General features: G+C 40.3%; 1 protein-coding gene across 1 annotated transcript in view; it reads right to left on the bottom strand.

The window, feature by feature from the left end:
• LOC130076576 (up-regulator of cell proliferation-like) overlaps positions 1-20,217 on the bottom strand; it is a 38,572-nt gene extending 18,355 nt beyond the window's left edge. The window contains exon 1 of the mRNA XM_056241707.1: positions 20,209-20,217. The gene's annotated coding sequence lies outside the window, so the exon portion shown is untranslated. The remainder of the gene's footprint in view (positions 1-20,208) is intronic.
• Positions 20,218-20,716: the final 499 nt, after the last annotated feature.

The following is a 20,716-nucleotide window of genomic DNA, read 5'->3' as shown; positions in this document are numbered from 1 at the left end:
TCACATTGGCCATAGCCTGTAAGTAAAAGTCAATGTTCTACAGGTAGGCGTGCACATCATGGCCTCCTGCAGGGTTCTGGTGAAAGTAGGGATGTTTCTGGCCAGCTTGTCAAGGTCTCTGGGAGACACGGCGTGACTAGTTGCAGGAGTCCTCTGGAGGGGCTCCGACCCCCTTACTGCTGGCTGGTGACATCTCGAGCAATGGGCTTTCGCCCCCCTTTTGGACTAGAAGCTCTTGGAAGGGAGGCCTGGGCCCACCGGTCGGGGGAAATTCTGTGGTGTGTGTTTCCCCTTTCTGGTCACTTTGCAGCTCATAGGAATATTTCAGTTCCCAGTGAACTATCTCAAATTCATCTTTTAAGCAGTCTCTTTGCTGAATCAGAGCTTGGACTTCAGCTTGGGCTGTTTGCAGGTGGCCTTCGCAGGCTCCAGCCCTGGCATCTAGTGATGCGTGGGTTGGCTTTTTTTTCCAACCCGCGGGTCCCGCTTTTATGAAATTATTTGGCCCGCCCCAGCATCCACCACACCACTGTATCTATTTTTCCAACCCGCTCCGCACCCGCGACTGTTAAATAGACATAGTACTAGGCATTGTAATGTAAATGAAAACAGCCTTTGTTTCAGCCTGAAAGTGCTTGAAAACATCGCCCTGTAAACTGGCAACAACATACGATTATGAATATGAACCATAAATCAGGTCATATTAATAAGATACTAATAAACATTTTCAACATTTACTAAGCAGCGTTTGTATTCATCTAATAGGCTAAACCATTTCTTAGACCCCCCAAAAATATGTCTTGACATGCTGGAAGTGCCCGTTTTGTGGCGCTACTGTTTGTATATTTTTCACATGAGTTGCACTTTAGTTGCACTTTTCACTTGACGTCAAAGGTTTGGGAACCTCACGCAAGTTACGTTGCTACGGCATTCGTATTGTAACCTTATTAGGTTGCTACCTAATTGCTACCTTTTTTTTCACTATTATTTCCTATTAACTTATACCTTGGGCCATCTCAAGTTGATAATGACCACCCCCAACTCGGCCCCGTTTGGTCTCAGGGGCCAAAAAAACACCCTTTTTGGGAAAAGATTTTGGCGGAATGGTGTAATTGTGAATATGAAGGCACTGCAGCTACATAACTGGTCTTACATCCCTACAATTTGGCATGGTGTATCCTGACACGTAGGGCAAACTAGCAGAAAAACATTCTGGGGATTGCTGCCTTTTTGCTGTCAAATATCACCCTCAACATACCCCAAAAGACAAAATAAATGTCTGTTCGCCTGACAAATTGTCATCAAAAGTGATCATTTTCAAGAATTTTATAATACATATCACTGCCTCAAATGTACATGAAAAACTTCTCAAGTTTATAAGCTTCAATTTAAGTCCAAGATGACCTTTCTATCTAGAGGATTACAGCTGGTATAACCAAAGTTCTCCACTGTACCTCAAATCGGAGCAAACGGAACTTTCAAGCATTACCATTCCATATAGGACTAAGCATATTTTTTGCATATGAACAATATTTCTAAAAAGAGTTGAGACTTGACTTATGTACTGCTATACTATGTAAAGTGAATTGCATGAAAAGTGAGTAATGTTATGCCCTTAGGTGAACTGGGGTCAGGGTGCAACATAGGGTACATTCATACAAAATCAATTAACCAAATGTGAGATTTATTAAAGCATAAAATAGAAAACATTTATTTGGTTCTTAGATGTTTGCTGCTTATCCATGCTGTACTTAGACGACAGGTCATGTTAGTGTATTGTATTAGTGTAAACTCTCAATCATCATTTTCCTCCTCTTCACCTATATTCCTATGGATTTCATCAGTCAAGTAATTTTCATTTTTTTCATTTTCTGCTAAGCCATCAACAAGGGCTTTGGGGATGACGTCGCCCTCAAACCATAGTGGTTCTAGCTTGCCTGTCTCTGTGTTTTTGTGAAATCCATGGTTGAGAGGGCTTGGGATTTCCAGGTAGTGCTCATGAGCCCTCTTCCAGATGCATACTTGAAAGTTGACTCTTTTCATGTGCTGTAAGAGGACTCTCTTGGAAGGTGGGAAGGTTGAGAGATCAACAGAGAGACCCTGTCGAAGCTCAAGGCTTGAGCCACACATCTTCTTGACTTTAATCTCTCTTGCCTCTTCAACTTTCTTGATTCGACGATTGAAACCATAGAGGCGACAGGTGAAGTCTTGAACACTGCTGAGAATCTGGTCATCGAGCTCCCAAGAGTTCCCCACTTCAGCAAAGATCTGAATAAACTTTGAATTCTGATTAAGAATCTTCATCGGACGGACCTTCCCTTTGCCTTTTAATGCTGAAGTGCAGCCAGCACCAGTGAACTCATGCAAGGCCAGAAGAGTTGAAATGTGTTCCTGTGAATAATCTTCAGCCAGCTGATGTTGATGTTGATTAGTCTATCTCCCATGTCAAAGATGATTTTGATGACTTGGCATAATACAGGAGGATCAAGAAAATGTCAGAGTCTTTTGCTCTGACTCTAACTGTTCTGATGTGAGGCCTTAAGATATACTGCATGTAAATGATCACCCTCACATCTGTTTCTTCATGTTTTGAACAGATCTCTGGTAGAAGTTATTTGGCATAACTTCATCATTGCATTCTATCTTGAAAGCTTGACCAGCCTCTATGAAAATGACAGGCCTTCGGGTGATGTCTTCCATCATATCATGAGAGCTCCAATGATCCAGAAGTAAATAAATGAGTGCCTTCTTGTTTTCATCATTTGTGAGAAAACCATTCCAATCAGTGGGTCGATGAGCATTCAGCGCATTAACTGTAAAACGTTCACCACAACCTCTGCGATCTCTCTCAGCTGATTTTGGTGAATAAAGACGGTCAATGTAAGTGAATGTGAATGTGAGTGCTGAATACCGTTTCAGCTGCAACAGGTAGACATTTGAAGGTGCGCTCTGATATAGTCTTCATTATCCATGGGTACATCGCACATGTAGAATGAGGAGTTTCCATCTTGAATGAGAGCACATTGGCTTAGAGAATGAAGTTGTGCATTCTCAGCATTTTTTATCATGTGATTAATTCCTTTTGCTTTGTTGTTATTTGCGAAAAAGCCATCGACTGTTGAGATGGAGTATGGCGTCAGAGTCAAGGGATAGGTCTTTAGGTCAGAGTTTCTTATTTCTGAACTTAAGTTCTTATGATTTGATGAAGATCTGAAAGATAAACCCACTTGTGGCCTTGTACTGGATCACTTTCTGGTTTGATGCCACAAACTTCCTTTTAGGTGTGGTAGACGACAGTGTCTTGAATCTGTTCCTCTTGATGGGTTCAAAGAAAATGACCTTTTTAGTTTGAAGTCGATCATGGATGTATTTCAGCTTATGAGTTGGGAATTACTGATTGGAGCAAAGAGGTCAGCCATGGTCTTCACAAGAAAATTGTAACCGCCTTTAAAACATCTGAGCCACTACCTTGACCTCCGAGGCCTCATGACCTCCATGTCCCAAATGAGAAGATTCCTTATGATGTTTTACAATTCATTTTAAACCTCATTTGTGGAGATAAGAAGCCCTCATATCGGAATGAAAGTCTGGCATCATCCATTTCTCAAGACATCTGCAGATCAGTTACGTCAGGGCAATTGAAAATGAAAAACACATCTTGCTAAGTATGACACTACGCCATCTATTCAGATTCAAGAGCATCACCACTTTGATAAAAAGGCTTGGTCACTGTGAGTCATACCCATACTCAATTTCATACACGTTTCAAACTTTAAACGGCTCTGGCAAATTCAGTTGTCGAAAGTGCTCATTAGTCAGCAACTCAGATCAAGAGGTAGCCTGATGGAGCAGTCTTCCACAGTGACTGGGACAATTTTGATCAGCTGGTATCAGATGTATATGGGGCAGGGTCCATTCATACCGCCGCAGGGATCTACATGCAAGATCTTGGTTCTTGTGTGGATGCAGAAGCACTTTCCTCAGCACAGCCTACACAAGAATCCTGTGCAGATATCGACTCCCCTACCCCAGAACAGCCCACTCAAGAGTCTAATCCTAACACTCAGCCTACAAAAAACAGCGATGATTTAGAAGTCCTGCCACAGAGTTGCCAACTTACTACAAACGGAAACGATCTGAACCCACTAATTTGGTGTCATCTAGTTCCAATAACTCAACCACATATAGCCAATCAAAATCATCAGATACTGGTCTAATTTGGGTCTTTGCTCATAAAATCAACTCTAAGGATCAGCAGATCCCTGGTTTGTCAGGCTGGTTGTCTCTTACTGGCCAGTCTCCAAAATGCCTCACCACAATTGGGTACTATCCCATGATCAATGCTCCCATAACTGACTTGGAAACTATTCAAGAATGCTTCAGATGCAGCTAGGGTTGGGTACCGAAACTCGGTGCCAATAGGGAACCGGTTCCGACGTAAACGGTAGTAACCAGACCGAACAAGAACGAAAATTTCGGTGCCTGATTTCGGTGCCTAACTTCATTATGCACACACGCACACAAACACACACACAAGGTCTCTCGCTCTCTCCCTCTCCGCCGTGCGTGTGCTACACAGTTTGGAGCACAGTTTCTTCTGTCTAGCATGCGCGCTCTTTCTCGCAAGGTTTGGCTGCATTTCACGTGTAAAATTACGTGTCAGAACGCCCTCTGGGTGTGCCGATAGTCTGAATCCCATATAGAATCAAGCCAATTCATTGGCTGATGGCGGGGGCGCCGCATCGACGCACTTACGTCGTCATATGTTGGCGCGCGCGCGCCATCTGCTCCTCTGATTTCTCTGCCGAAAAAGGAAGCTGGTCGGCAGCGCAAGGAGCTTGGCAGCGTCTCGTTCCCTATTGAGAGAACATAGGTTACACCAGTAACCAGAGATGTTCTCTTTCATAGGTTCACTTAACGCTGCGTAGCTAAGAAGCAGTGGATTTGTATTTGTAGGCTGCTGTATCACGTGCCGTTTGAACTGACGCGCTACAGCGATCTGTCACATTTCAAAGAGCCAAAACGTTATTTATTGTGTGAATCTTGTAAAAATATTGACAGAATCTGACAGCTGTGGATTTGTTCCATATCAAAATAAGTAACCTTCTCTGTCTTGTCTGTCGGTGTCAGTGTCCTCTTTGTCCGCGATTTCTCTGTGTGAAAAGGGTAATTTGCGTGAGTCTCACGGTCAATGCGTGAGAGTTGGCAGCTCTGCCTGCTAGTAATCTCTATTAATCTCCAGTATTATTACATTGTTTGATGCAATATTGTTTCATTTGATATTATGTAAATATGAATTTTTATTTTATATTGGTTTTATTATTACCATATGTTACTTGTATTTATATTGTTTAAAGATTTAAGTTAATATTGTGTCCAGTTTGTCCCTGTAAATTAAAGGGTATTATTTTTTGATAAAGTGTGTGCGGTTTCATTTTCTTAATTACTGATTTAAGAACCGTTTAAGCACCAGAACCGTTTAAAAAATACCGAGTAAGTACTGGAATCGGATAAAACCCAAACGATACCCAACCCTAGATGCAGCCAAGCTGCGTCTTCTGAAGCTGGACAAGAGTACACCATCTGTACATCTGATCTTAAGATTCAAGATTCTTTATTCTTTATTGTCACTATACAAAGGTATAGCGAAATTAATGCTATCCTTATGGTACCATCACATAGTATAACATAGTATAGTATAACACAGAATAATATACAGTACAATACATCAATAGACAATATACCATAAACATGACAACGCTAGACAATATAAAACAATACTCACAAAACCAGTGCAAGCAAGGCGACAGTCAAATAGTGCACAAAAACATATTGCACAGTAAGCAGTAAGCACTGCATAGCACTGCATTGCACATAATGAAAGAGAGGTAAAGTGCAACAGAATGTAACCAGATTTGAATAATAGTGTAACGTACAATGAAATATACAGAGGGTGTTGTTAACCTTCTATATGTTGAGATATAATCATGCCCCATCAGATTGGTGCATTTCTCGACTCCCAAGATCAAGGTGTTTGCATGAAAGCATATCCTCTAGTACGGAATGAACCTGAAAAAATCCCAAAACCATATCATCCTTATTGCGACGTTCCATTGCTGGGGAGCATTCTTGAAAGGCATAGGCAGAAGATACTGTCAAGGGAGTGGATGGATAGAAGTGGCTATGGTAGCAAATCTGATCACCACTGGCTCTGTGGCTGGGGTCACCAATGGGAAGAATTGGGACAGTGCAATAAATACACACAAATCCACGCTGGAAGCTCTGGAGAGACTCCTCTATGACAAGTATCTGGAAACTCATGAACCACTCTCTCCAGAAGGAACTGCTTTACTGGAAAAGCTCACTCTGAATGAATCTACTCTCACTGATGTTCTATCGACAAATAATGTAGGCCTATCTCACCACATGGCAGAATATCATGCATTCAGAGAAGCAGTGAGAAATGGGGAGCTGGGAGAAACTGGACAGTTTTGGATGGAATACATTGACTGCATCTGGCTCGTCCTGTCAATGAATAAGGGAATCAAAATAAGGGAATGACTACGAAGGATACAAAGCTGCTCTAAACAACATGCCAGTCCTCTTCTTCTGCTCTGACCAACAGAACTATGAAAGATTCCTCACATACCTTGGGATATTTTCTTGAACAGATTGAAGAAACACATCCAGGATCAGAGAAACTTTTGCGCGCTGGAGCAATCAGTGTTTCCAGATCACATACTGTATCCCAGGCAATCGCTGCCACACAGACACAACGATAGAGGAGACAGCTATGAATTGGCTCAAGTCAAACTCAGGGTCTGGGACATATTCTGATGGGATCTGTGGAATAACCAGTAATTATGAAGCAAGCCAAATGAGAGTTTGTAGAAGCCATGTGGGAAATGACAAGTGGCAGAGGCGAACATACAGAGAAGCAACGAAGAGATCTCCGACCACATGAAATCACTCAGTCTGAGGAGCAAGTGCAGCAAACAGTACAAGCTTTTCAGAGTTTTATCAACCCATTTCAGCTCGAGACTTCTCAGGCCTTGACAAGTTTGAGTTCAGGTGCAGCTATGCCAGAAGAGGTGCGCTATGATGTGCTGAATGCCCTGAAAAATGTCAAACTCCAAAAAAAAGAGTACCTTTCGACTTTAAACAAAAAAAGGTCCTTTTCTTTGAACCCATCAAGAGGAACAGATTCAAGACAATGTCGTCTACCACACCTAAAAGGAAGCTTGTGGCATCAAACCAGAAAGTGATCCAGTACAAGGCCACAAGTGGATTTATCTTTCAGATCTTCATCAAATCACAAGAACTTAAAGTCACAAAAAAGCAACTCTGACCTAAAAACCTATCCCTTGACTCTGACGCCATACTCCATCTCAACAGTTATGGCTTTTTCGCAAAAATCAACAAAGCAAAAGGAATAAATCACATGATCAAAATTGCTGAGAATGCACAACTTCCTTCTCTAAGCCAATGTGCTCTCATTCAAGATGGAAACTCCTCATTCTACATGTGCGATGTACCCACAAACAATGAAGACTATATCAGAGCGCACCTTCAAAAGTCTACCTTTTGCAGCTGAAACGGTATTCAGCACAGACACTTACATTCACTTTATTCACCAAAATCAGCTGAGAGAGATCGCAGAGGTCGTGGTGAACTTTTTATAGTTAATGGGCTGAATGCTCATCGACCCACTGATTAGACCCACTTTTGATGTGTCAATATCTTGAGGGTATATTTTCTTACATAACTGTCCAGACCACCCAGGTCAAAATTTTTCTAGGAGACTCCACCAGATGAATAACTCTGATTGCCCTCTTTATCAGAAAATAGGAAATCTCATCTGAGAATCTGGGGCGAGTCCCCTAACGCTCCTAGACTGCCTCGAAATACAGGCAGACATCTCACAAATTGCATTCTGTAACTGCACCTGACCGTGCTTAAAGGTTACATGAGTGTGCAACTCTGGCAGAAGCATTTTGGCAGCATTCACATTGCTTCGCCAGTTCACGTTCCCTGACCACCCTCTTGTGGGCACTCGTCTGTAATCCTCTGCAGAGGAGGCTCTACCTACTTGGTAATTTTGAGCATTTTTCCTATTTTCCATTTTGACCAGCTTTTGTGATAGCAATAGGGGAGGTGTTGGGGCAGACCTCGAGGCCTGGATGCCAATGATTGCTGAATACATAGTGTTTGTCGGAGGCTTTTCAACAAATATGGCATATACATTGTTGCTATAAAAAGATAAATATGAAATATAAAGTACAAATATTGTACAAAGTATGAATTAAATAAATTTAGCTTTTACCTGTGTCTTCCTGGGGAGATCTAACTGTCTGTGAACATTTTTCCATCTGGGGAGATCCATTTATGTGTGGAGATGTATCTGTCTGTAGAGATTCATGGATGATGGTGTGAGTTAATTATATAATTGTTAAAAAAGTAGCTCATAAATATATTGAACAACTTCACTGATCATTGCAGTCTAATCTGAAAAATTTGAGCAGCACATTTCAGCACAGATTGTTTTTTTTTAAATCTGCCACGTGATGCAGAGGCTGTTATTGAAGGAAAAACCAGGTAAATACTACATTTGACAAAAACACACTTTGAGAGTTAAAGTGTAATAAAGTATAGTACCTCTTTTCTCTTGTTTAGGATAAAAAAATACATTTAAAACAATGTATGTGCAGTCTCAAAATGTTGCTTACAGTACACCAAAAGCCTACTACACATGAAGGGCCTGTCTGAATGGCATATAAAGTCAGAGTCCAAATTTCCCATTTAGTGGTGATATCGAATAGAATTGCTTCCATACTGTGAGTCCGATGTGTAACAAAGTCCCATGCAAACATTTCAGCAGTTGTTAAAGTGTTTGGTCAAAGAAAATAAAAATTAGACCATGATTTACTCACCCTCAAGGCATGCTATGTGTATATGACATTCTTCTTTCAGACGATTACAATTGGAGTTATATTTAAAAAAATGGCAGTGAATGGTTGTTTCTGTTTTGAAGTCCATAAAATTGCATCTATTCATCATAAAAATGCTCCAAACTGCTTGGGGGTTTAATAAAGGCCTTCTGAAGTGAAGCCATGCATTTGTGTAAGGGAAAAAACCCTATTTAAAACTTTATAAACTATAAATACTGGCTTCCATCAGACGGCCGTACACATCAGTTTATGGTTGAAGACTAACCATTGACCCCATGCACAATGTAATGAAGATCACGGAAGCTCAGAGGAAAGAGCAAAACAAAAGACTGGTCGCGAATTAGAAATTTTAAAGAGGAATGGAGGATTTCTATATAATAGAAGAGGAGCTTCAGTTTGTTCCACAGCCCTAATTGTTTTAACGAATACAATTACAAAAGCCCTATTCGCACGGGATTAGTATTATCTGGTGACATATAGTAATTTGTAATAATTGCGGAGTTTGTCTGTGATCTTAATCCCGTGCGAATCGGCCATGTCTGTAATTTGTAAAGTAAAAATTCCCCCGCAAATTACCTACTATATTTCGCCGTTCACAGAGGTCCTGTGATAATATTAGTCCCGCGCGAATCGGCATCTCTGTGATTTGGCCGGATCGTATATCATTTTTTCAAGGTTTTTGTTTCATGTGCGCCTTTTTATCCATCTTTCGCGAAGAATGGAGGCTGGTTTGGGTGTTTTGATAGTATTTTGGGTGCTGGGTCATATCGCAACTACACAATTTGCAGAAAGTGAAAGCTGAAAATCATCAGAAGAGCAAAAACAAAACGAATGATTAGATGGAGATGAAAGACATGTATAGCAGCATGCGGTAAGGAACTTTATTCTGTTTATGTCATTATATTTCATACAGCTAGACCTATAACGAAAAGAAATTTCCAAGCCTATTGACGTCATATCCGGGAGATAAGTCAGTAAATTCGAGTAAAATCACAGGCTTCGGTTATCCCGTGCGAATGCGCCACACGAAATTCAGATGTGGCGGGGTAATTTTTAAATCACACGAGGTCCCCAGATAATACTAATCCTGTGCGAATAGGGCTAAAGAGGCATCTAAGCTTACGATACTCCTACATCCTACACGTGTCACGTGTTATGAGGGTGGAAGGTGAACCCAGGCGCAGACAGGATGCAGTGACACAAAGTTTATTATTAACAGAAAACAGAGAAAACAAAACCCACGAGGGGGCAAAACAACACTGGTAGGGAAAATAAAGACTAACAACACTAGACTAAGACTGAGCAGTAAACTAGACAATAAACTCACAGCAGATACAAGACTAAACAGCTCTTTGACAAAACTCTTACAGGATACTCACAAGGGTGATTGCAAGCTATGAAACAACAAACAATGAACAGGCACAAGACAGCAAACATAAGGGGATTAAATGGGGAACACTAATGACGAGGACAGGTGAAACTGACTAGACAATAATGACAAGACGAGGGTAACAAGGGGGCGGGGTTAAAGGTTGTATCAGTGATTTCTGGCCCAAAAATAAATGTCTAATCTTTCCTAACGATCCGCTAGCTGCCCGCCCCATAAGCATGCCGTCCAAAAACCGCGTCTCTGTAGGCAGCGTAGGCTCTGAGATCTGCACACAAAAACAAATGGGTAGAACCACCACTCAAAACCAAAATAAATAGTGTTCCAACCAATCACTGACAGGGGCGGGTGTTGCTCCGATTTCGCGTCCAGCCGTGCACGAGCGCAAAACCTCACAACACCCGCCCCTGTCAGTGATTGGTTGGAACACTTTATTTTGGTTTTGAGTGGTGGTTCTACCCATTTGTTTTTGTGTGCAGATCTCAGAGCCTAGGCTGCCTACAGAGACGCGGTTTTTGGACGGCATGCTTATGGGGCGGGCAGCTAGCGGATCGTTAGGAAAGATTAGACATTTATTTTTGGGCCTGAAATCACTGATACAACCTTTAAGTAACGAGACAACACAAGCACATGGCCCAAACAACAGACCATGCGCTTGTACACAAAACATGGGTCTGTCATGATCCTGCCACAAGACTAGGAAAAAATCAAGGACATGATGGCAGAATCATGACACCCGGGTTACTCTTGTGGTGCAAGACTACTTGGGTATAAGCGTACGGTGGTCTGGCGAAAGCTAGTTATTTTAGATTATAAAGTAATAAAATATGGGTATTCTTCTTACAAGAACCCATGGCTTCTCTTCAAAAGGCCTTTATTAACACCTTGAAGCTGTGTGGAGCACTTTTATGATGGACAGATGCACTTTTATGGACTACAAAACAGAAACGGCCATTCACTGCCATAATAAAGCTTGGAAGAGCCAGGACATTTTTTGATATAACTCCGATTGTATTCGTCTGTGAGAAGAATGTCATTTACACCTAGGATGGCTTGAGGGTACATCATGTACTTATTTTCATTTTTGTCTTTAAAGCCATTGCTCAATGGGTTTGCACAAGCCTGTGGTGTTTAAAATAAAAAAAATTATGTTTCACTCTCCCACTCTTTCTGTTCAATAGATGATGCATTTTTATTAATGTTACACATCTGTTCAACACACACATCTGTGCAATACATATTTTTAATAATCATATTGGGATAAAACTAAAATACACCCATATCCAGGCCCGCATTAACCTGCCGTTAGGCCCTGGTGCTGAGAGGTTTTGTAGGCCCACAATAAAAAAAAAAGTCTAATGATCACGTTTGTCTATACAACAAAAGCAGAAATAAGTTTCTCTCCCCGAGAGAAACTTATTTCCTAACGAAAACAGTATTCCATAAAAAAATCCACAACAACAGCAATGTAAAACCTCCACAGCACAGGCTACTGGAAAGCAGTAAATAGTCTAGTTTTAGTCGACGAAATACAATAAGATTTTAGTCGACTAAATTTAAAGTAGATTTAGTCGACTAAAATCGAATGGGTTTAGTGAAATTCTATGCATTCATTTAGAATTTCTCTAAAATTTCCAAACCCATTATATATTCCCGTAGAAAACATCTATTAACCTGTTAATATGAATAATTTTTAACGTTTGAACATGCAATACTGTACAGACGCAGATTTAGAGCGGTGACATAACATAATATCTTAAAATTAAATAAAAACACTTCTTCTCCAAAAGTAGAACAGTCTTTTTTTCTTCAATTAAAGGTGCAATGTGTAACATTTTTGAGTATCTATTAACAGAAATGCAATATGACATCCATAACTATGTGTTCAGTGGTGTATAAAGAACTTACTTAATAAACCGTAATGTTTTTATTACCTTAGAATGAGGCATTTATATCTACATAGGCGCGGGAATCCCCTTCTATGAAGGTCGCCATGTTGTGACGTCATGTTTCTACCGTAGCCGACAGCGAACAAACAGCGTTACAGAGCGCGTTTCGTCACTACATTGAAAGAGAAGCCGCAGGAAGCTAGAAGAAGCTAGTCATAAACACCGTGAGTAGTGACTTTTCCCTTGTCAGTGGTGTAAATATGTAGTTGGATTGTTTCATGTAACTTAGTTCTTCTCCCTCGCTGTGTTATGGCTTTGCTATGTGGGGATAAATGTGCTGGTTAAGTTCGTGAGACAGCTGATTAGTAGGCTACTCTTGTCATTGACCGTAAAACAGTTACAGGAATCACCAACCCGTCGATCTTGGAAGCATTTTAAGTCGATCGCTTAGAGTTTCCAAAATCAGAGAAAAAAAGCCTATTGTGTGTAGTAAGTGGTGTCTAGGGGATGCGGAGGCGCGCGCGCTGTCACAATCACGTTATTTTTGCCGCACGCGCCTCTGCGCTCATGCGGACGCGTCGAGTTTAAACAAGGCTTAACGCTTTAACCAGCTCAGCCACAGTAACAGCTCATATTAGCCAGCTAAACTTTTACTACCCTGTTAGAAAAAATATATAGTTGCATAGTTTCATGTGGTTCTTCTCCCTCGCTGTATTATGGGTTTGCTTTGTGGGGAGAATGTGCTGGTTACGTTTGTGAGACAATCAGCTGATTACTATTATTATATTAGGTAAGGTGCATTGTGTAATATTTCTGAGGATCTATTGACAGAGATGCAATATAAAATCCATAACTATGTTTTCAGTGGTGTATAAAGACCTTACTTAATGAACCGTTATGTTTTTATTACCTTAGAATGAGACATTTATATCTACATAGGCGCGGGAATCCCCTTCTATGAAGGTCTGAAGGTATGTTTCTACCGTAGCCGAAAGCGAACAAACAGCGCTAAAGAAACCTCATTGCTTGACTTACTAGTCTCTGCTGCTGACTCAGACGACGACATATTTTGTCTTACGTCGGCCACCGTAGCTTCTCATTCGAGTTTGAAAACCGAGGGATAGGCCGCGAGTGACTTGCTGTTTGCAATTTGCAAGTTTCACCACTAGATGCCGCTAAAAATCCCACACTGCACCTTTAATGATTAACTTTATATGGCTCTGAGCCCCAGTAAGCCCGTGCATTAATGCGGGCCTGCCCATATCGTGTATTTTACATTTTTGCAGGGACTTTTTGTTTACAAATCATTTTGTCCGTGATTGTGTGAAATCACAAATAGCATTAGAATCACCAACCACCATGCTCTCCAGATAAAAATTTAAAACCATGGTAAATCATCTTGTTTAGGAGTGTGTTCGTCATATTTTCTAGTTGAAGTATTAAGATAGGATTTCTTTTTGTAATAAATCATTTTGAAGATTAATTAAATGTCATAATCAATTAATGATAAAAATCTACCCTCTTACCAACACTGCTGCTTGTGTCTGTTTTTCCTGTTGTGATCTTCTTTCTCCTCCTCCTCCTCCTCCATCTCCTCCTCCTCCTTCATCTCCTCCTCCTCCTTCATCTCCTCCTCCTCCATCTCCTCCTCCTCCTTCATCTTCTCCTCCATCTCCTCCTCCACCCCCTCCTCCTCCTCCACCCCCTCCTCCTCCTCCTCCACCTCCTCCTCCTCCACCACCTCCTCCACCTCCTCCAAATAATCTACTGAGTAATCCTCGTGCTGCTGCTAGTATTCCTGCTCCTGCTGCTCCTGCTATTCCTGCTGCTGCTCCTATTATTCCTGCAACTACTGCCCCCGCTGCTCCTGCTGCTGCTAATATTCCTGCAACTACTGCCCCTGCTGCTCCTGCTGCTGCTACTATTCCTGCTGCTATGGATATTGCTATTTTTGCCACTTTTATAAATCTCAGCAGCCTTAGTAGTTGATCTATTGCCCGCTGCACGTTATCTGTTGCCCAGTGTAATTGTGTTCTTGCTACTGCTACTGTAGCGGCTCCTGCAATTACTCCAGCTACTGCTGATCCGGTTTGCGATTGTGCTCCTGCTAATGATCCCACTATTGAAGCTGCTGTTCCTGCTAGGCCTCCTGCTACTGCACCCGCTATTGCTGCTACTACTACACCTATTGCTGTTACTGCTCTTGTTTCTGCTTCCCATTGGGATCGTAAAATTCCTACTCCTGCTCCTGCCGCCGCTCCTGCAATTGCTGCTGCAACTGCTCCTGCTATTGTATCTACTATTGCTGTTGTTCCTGCCATATGTATTACTGAAGCAACTGCAGCTAATGTCAGTGCTGTTGTTACTGTTGTCTGTTTCCATGTTTTTGATTGCAGCAGTGATTGTAGACTTGCCTTTTCTTTTTCTGTTGAAAAAAATTAAAGGAATAAGAACCTTTATCACTAAATGTCATCACAAATCTTAAAATATGCTTGCTAGTATATGTAGAATATTGGTGTTATTTTAGTAATAATTTCCTGGTTATAATTACCCATGTTGCTTGATTTTAAACCAGGATATGATGACCCAGTTCTTCTCATAATCAAACCTGTCAGGTTCACATCTCAGGAGCCATTTAACCTAATTTAAAGAGACATTACAACATATGACATCCAAAACATAGTAGCTGAACAAACCATTGGGTTTCCTGGATGGTCAACTATTTCCAGCAGATTTCCAAAGTGTGGATCTGAACTGGTTCAGAACTTCAAACATGAATTAAACTTGTGAACAAACATGGCAGATATGTATGAGACTGTGACAGTTAAATAGATGCCCTGAAAGGGGGTTGAGTGAATAATAATCAAAATTGAACCTGATGAAAAATATTTATTTAATGTTATCTGTGTTGTATTTCATCTGCAACAGCATTGTGAACGTTTATAAAGACCCTAGTGAAAAACCAATGCCAAAATTAATTTAAAGGCGCACCTTTGTATGATGCGTTGACATAATTTCCACTGAAACAAGAAGCTAAGGCGGGACATATTGAATGGCTCCTTCCCCTTTTCAAATAGCCAATAGTTTAGATTACCTCACAGACTGCAAGTCCTACTTGACAGCACCAGGGATGCGAATCCGAGCGCTGATGATATGTTGGATTCAATAGTAGAGGTATGAATAAAGTCTAGCCATTTCATTCCTAATCAATGTACAGTTTAGCCTGGCTAATGTTAGACCCAAGTCTCATTGAGAGAAACTTAGCAGCGTGAATAAAATCGCGCTGCGGAAAGGTAGTATGGGGAAACCCAGGCTATGTACAGTTGGGACTAAAAAACGTAATAAAACGCGAGCAACCTAACACAAATCTCCACAGTAGCGTAATTTTGTTTTAAAAGGTGTGTGGGACCCATGCGTGGGGGTTAGGAGGTTGCTATAGAATGCTAAGATATATGTACAATATATGTGTACAATAAAATGTTTCGGAAAAAATAACATTACGATGTCTAGAAATCAATTTCAATAGTACATTGGGTTTAATTTGCCATTTAATGAGATCTACTATAATATATATTGTTAGTGCTAAGAATGTTCAGGTGAATAAATTTGTAGATCCACTCAATATAGTGCTGTCATGGGCTAGTGGTAGAATTTGAGAGGTTCTGGGTTCTAATCCGCACTCGTTTAGATTTTTTTTTCTCATCAAAACCGAATATGTTTATCAGTGGTTGTATATCAAGCAGGGACACGTTTGTGTGCATTCTGTTTTGTGATTTTACCAGAACGAATAGAGAGTCTTCGCAACAGTGATTGATTGTAGCGCGTCCGAGTGAAGACTGTGCGTGCGCCACAAGAGAACATGTATCCATGTCACTGATTATCCGGCGAGGGGGCAAAAGGGGGCATCGCCCCCTCAGATCTGATTTGTGCCCCCTCAGTTTCATGTTTGCATCCATGGTTACAAATGATTAACCTTTTGAGCGGTATGGTCCTATGGGATTTTTATTTCTGCTACTGCAGGGATTCAGAATGTTCAGTGACATGACATAACTGCCAGATTCAAACTGTGTTTTGTCTCGTTGGTTCTCTTGCTCAGCGCTGTCATATATCACAACTATGCAGTGTTTTCAACCTCATAATGTTTTTTTTAGGTTTCAGACATTCAAATACACATTAAGCACTAGTAAAACAATACATTTGGAGTTTGTAAAATACACACTGATGTCTGTGGAAGCAGCAATTCATAGATGCCACCTACGTCACTAGAAATAGAACGCCGCCATATTGACGACCAATCTCGCCCGGTGGCCGCCCAAACTGCCCATTTGAATGAGAGAGAAAGAGAGATACATGGATACAATTTTAATTTTAGGCTCCGATCCTTATTTGTTACCCCCAGTTTTCTTTTGTCCTTTATTATCTGCCCCAGACTTGCCCCAATTTGCCTTCCATGATATATATCTATTTATCTTGTGCATAACCCCTCCCCATGGATCGCGAAGGCTTTCAGAGTAACTTACAGACGCGTATCAGCTGTTGCTGGATGGGTAAAAGACGTAAAAGTGCGGCACCTGGCCACCAAGGATTTATATTTAATTAATGGAAATGTTGGTATTATAAAAAAAATTCAAATGTATGATTTTGGTGGTAGTTTGCTCTGACTAGGTAGCTAGTTGTTAGGTAGTTAAGTCTCAGCTGGTAGCTTGCCAGTTGTTAGCCACGGCTCGCGGCTAGCTGTCATTAATCTGGATTAGGCCTGTCGCGATAGTCAATAAATCAATTAATCGCACGATAAAAAAATATGCTCGATAATTTTTCCAGCCGCGATAATTTCCATTTGCATGCTTTGTTCTCCTCGTCTCTCTCTCTACCAAAGAGACTGGATGACAACTCTAAGACATGACTGACATATTTTACGTGAATACTCTCCAAAACGGACATTTAAACATGATGTTGTGTGTATTTGTCCATTCAGACACAAAACAGCTCAATTCATTACTCGCGCGCTGTATATAGGGCTCTATGGCTGGACGCTTCGGGTCGGGTGTGTGCGCACAGAAAGATGAGACATGATACAATATGAGAAATGCAATGAGAGACATTTCTTCTATCCTTTTCTTTTGGTATAGAATAAAATACCAGTTCGGCGTTCCTCTTTCGGCTGTTGTTGCAGCCAACTGCACAACATGTTGCAGGCATTACTGAGACCGTCGGTTGTCAAGATGGCGGCGTAAAGCTACAGTGACGTCATGTGAACCGAAAGAATAACAATCTATTCAAATATAATTTGCTGACGTGTGTTATAGAGTTCGGGATCGTTTCGTCATGTCGCAATGCATTGTGGGAATCATGGTACCGAAGTAAATGTACTGTATAGTAGGCAGTAATTCAAATTGTAACGTTGGTCATTTGATAATATTAGGTTTAATTTAGGTTATTTTAAGGAAAATGGTTCAGTATTGCTGTATTGTGAACTGCTTTAATCGGTCTCATGATCGACAGGGCAAACGCCTTTAGAAATCATGTTAGTTTTCACCATTTTCCTACTTGGAAAAAACCACAAGGAGACCTGGTGTCTGAAATTATAAAGAGGCGTCGGATGGCATGGGTGAGGAAAACCATCACCTTCGATAATATTTCCAAATACATGCTTGTTTGCTCACGGCACTTTCACAAAGGTAAGGTATTATTATCAAAACTGTGGTCTTTTTGCTTTGCTTTGTAGTCAACTCCGTTAGCATTGTGGCTAATCGCGATTAGTGAAGTGAGGCGACTTGTTTTGGTGAACGGTAGGTTGTGCCTGAGGTGAATGTTCACCAATATTATACTGGATTACAGAATTACCAGACGAAAATGGATTATTGCATGTATTATAGGTGAGTAATTACTCCTGAAGTGTAACAAACCCGCATAGACAAGCTTCATAGCTCACAGAATTTGACAAGTGTGTGTGTATTAGAGCGAACGATTGTTTTCTCCGTGTTTACTTTGTAGATCTGCAGGTCTTGCACCCATCCATTTGTGAACTGCAGGTGAGCCTCCAGTGACTTGAAGTTTTTAAATTGATCGGAGGTGTAAGGTGTAAGCGCTCACTCCACAGACCAGGTAGGAGAAAATATCAGGGAAACTGAGGCTTGGTAAACTTTCATATTTATTACACCATACTCTTATGTTCATAGGGATCGATTCCGCCTATATCCTCAATTTTTTTAAGTAGCGTTGTTTGGCTTCATTATTAAGTTTGTCAGTATACAGTATAGCCAACTTTTTTTTTCCCCGGTCCATAACTCTTTCTCAGTGCCGGTGCCGGTGTCCGGCTACACTACCTTATTCCAAACCGGCCTTTGCATTGCCTCTAAAATGGTCGCCGTTACCCACAATGCACCGTTCCCCATCTCACGTTATAGATCAAGATTATTTAAAAAGGTTTTTAAACGACCAAACACACTCATTTACACATTTTTGAGAATCGGAATATCAGACAGGCTAGTTGATGACATGGTAAGCAAGTTTTTGAATATTTTGAATAAAAAAGGAAAAACAAAATAAAAGCGATACATCTGTCATACAGTGTTATTAGGTGTGTTCAACATCGGCTGCGGCTGGATGCATGGCTCTCAAGTCTGTGTTGACGCATTTCAACCAGTTCACACGCTCACACGCCACACCTCTTATTTCTCACGCTGAGAAACAATGATTGTTGCTTAGAAACAATCTGTATGGTAAAAAGCGCTATATAAATAAAGGCGACTTGACTTGACTAAGGAGTAGGGGATAACTTGTCCCTCTATACAATTAATGGACAGTTTAATCCCAGATAGCATGGTGACATTGATACAATATTGAGTTTTGATCCAAACCATCAATTTGGTTGAGATTGGCATTTCAATGTTTTAAGTCGGTTGGATCAGCATTGAAATTTTGATGAAAGCCAACAGCACACATGTGTGGAGACAGTGATGCTTCTCACATTATATTGGTTCTGTAGTGCTCAACATATGCCACTAATATCAGGATGTATTAACCATTCTATCAGCATCAGTCGTGTTGGGGGAAGTGTGTAAAAAAAAAAAAAAGGCATCCAGAATTTCGCTGTCAGTTTTTGTTATGGGATATTCTGGCATATGGTTTTGTTTTAGGGGGTTATTGCTACTCTCTGGATGGATGCACAGGGAGTTCTTGCCCAGAACAGAACCATACCGCCAATCCTAACTGAATGCTAATAGACAACCGTATTTGACGATAATGGTACTGACAGAAATGTATGTAATGGAATACTAATATTTTTTATGTTTTAAAAGCTAATAAAATTATGAAAAAATATGTTTTTGGTGAGTTTATAATGTAATATTTCTCATAATGTAAAAATTGTTATTACATTATGAGCTCAAGATTTTATTACGTTTTTATAAAATTATTACATTATGAACATTTTGTTACAGTAATGTATGTAATATGTAATGTAATACTTTATGTAATAAATGTAATATTACATTATGTTCAGTTTTTAAAGTATGTGCAGTTATTACATTATGAGTTGCTACAACATAGTATCTTTCTCTGTAAAAATATATATTGACATTCTTAGGGAAAAAGTATTGATATATTGAAGTATTGATGCACTCTTGATAAATTGATTTATCTCAGTGGTTCTCAACCCTCTTCCTGGAGCCAATTTGTAAATGTAAGGTTATACTGTTTAAATACAACATACAAAACAACAACAACAACAACAACAAAAAAGCTGATAAAAACAGTTCTTAAATCCATTCTTCATGTTTATTATTTAACCTGGTCTAATTTATATTTCATCAGTGAAACTTGGAAAATGATGTCTCATTCAAATCTGTCCTTAATTCTTTCCCCAAATCACACACTGCCATTTCTCCACTGATTGTTTACAGAATGTCCAAACACTGAATATCACAAACAGACATTAATATAATTAATACAGTACTACATCTGAAAAGAAACAGAGACTTACCCTGAATTTGAAATGTTTCTCTGTTGTCTGAAGGGTATGAGGAGGACCAGCCGGAGCCCCTCTCTCTTTTATCTCTTTGGACTGTACCAACAACAGAGGGGAGGGTGGTGCGATCTTAGTTTAAAAAAAAGAGATTACATTAGAAGAACATAACAAAGTCCCTTATTATAGTGAAGGATTTATGTGCAATAATTAATGGCTATTTCCATAAAATTAACCATAACAGTATTTTGAAGACTTTCCACTTTCAGTTTCATTTTTTCCTTTCAGTTTAATTTTTTCTTTCAGTCATGTGATTTTCAGGAACTTGCAGAGCACTAGTGAATGACAATGTAGATTTGGAAAGCTGACCAATTTCCCATCACCATCCACTTTGATCTTCAGTTGATCAGTTCTGCCAAACTATTAAGATAACTTTAAGCATTGGGACAGAGGGCTGTATAAAGCTGTTAGGTATGAATTCAAGAGATCTCTCTGGCTAAATGAAAATTAAATGACACAATTTAAA

The sequence above is a fragment of the Rhinichthys klamathensis genome, unplaced genomic scaffold (assembly GCF_029890125.1).
Source record: "Rhinichthys klamathensis goyatoka isolate OS25496 unplaced genomic scaffold, OSU_Roscu_1.1 h1tg000665l_1, whole genome shotgun sequence".
NCBI lineage: Eukaryota > Metazoa > Chordata > Actinopteri > Cypriniformes > Leuciscidae > Rhinichthys > Rhinichthys klamathensis.
The sequence above is the reverse complement of the archived record's forward strand: the minus strand, read 5'-3'. Positions and strand labels throughout refer to the sequence as shown.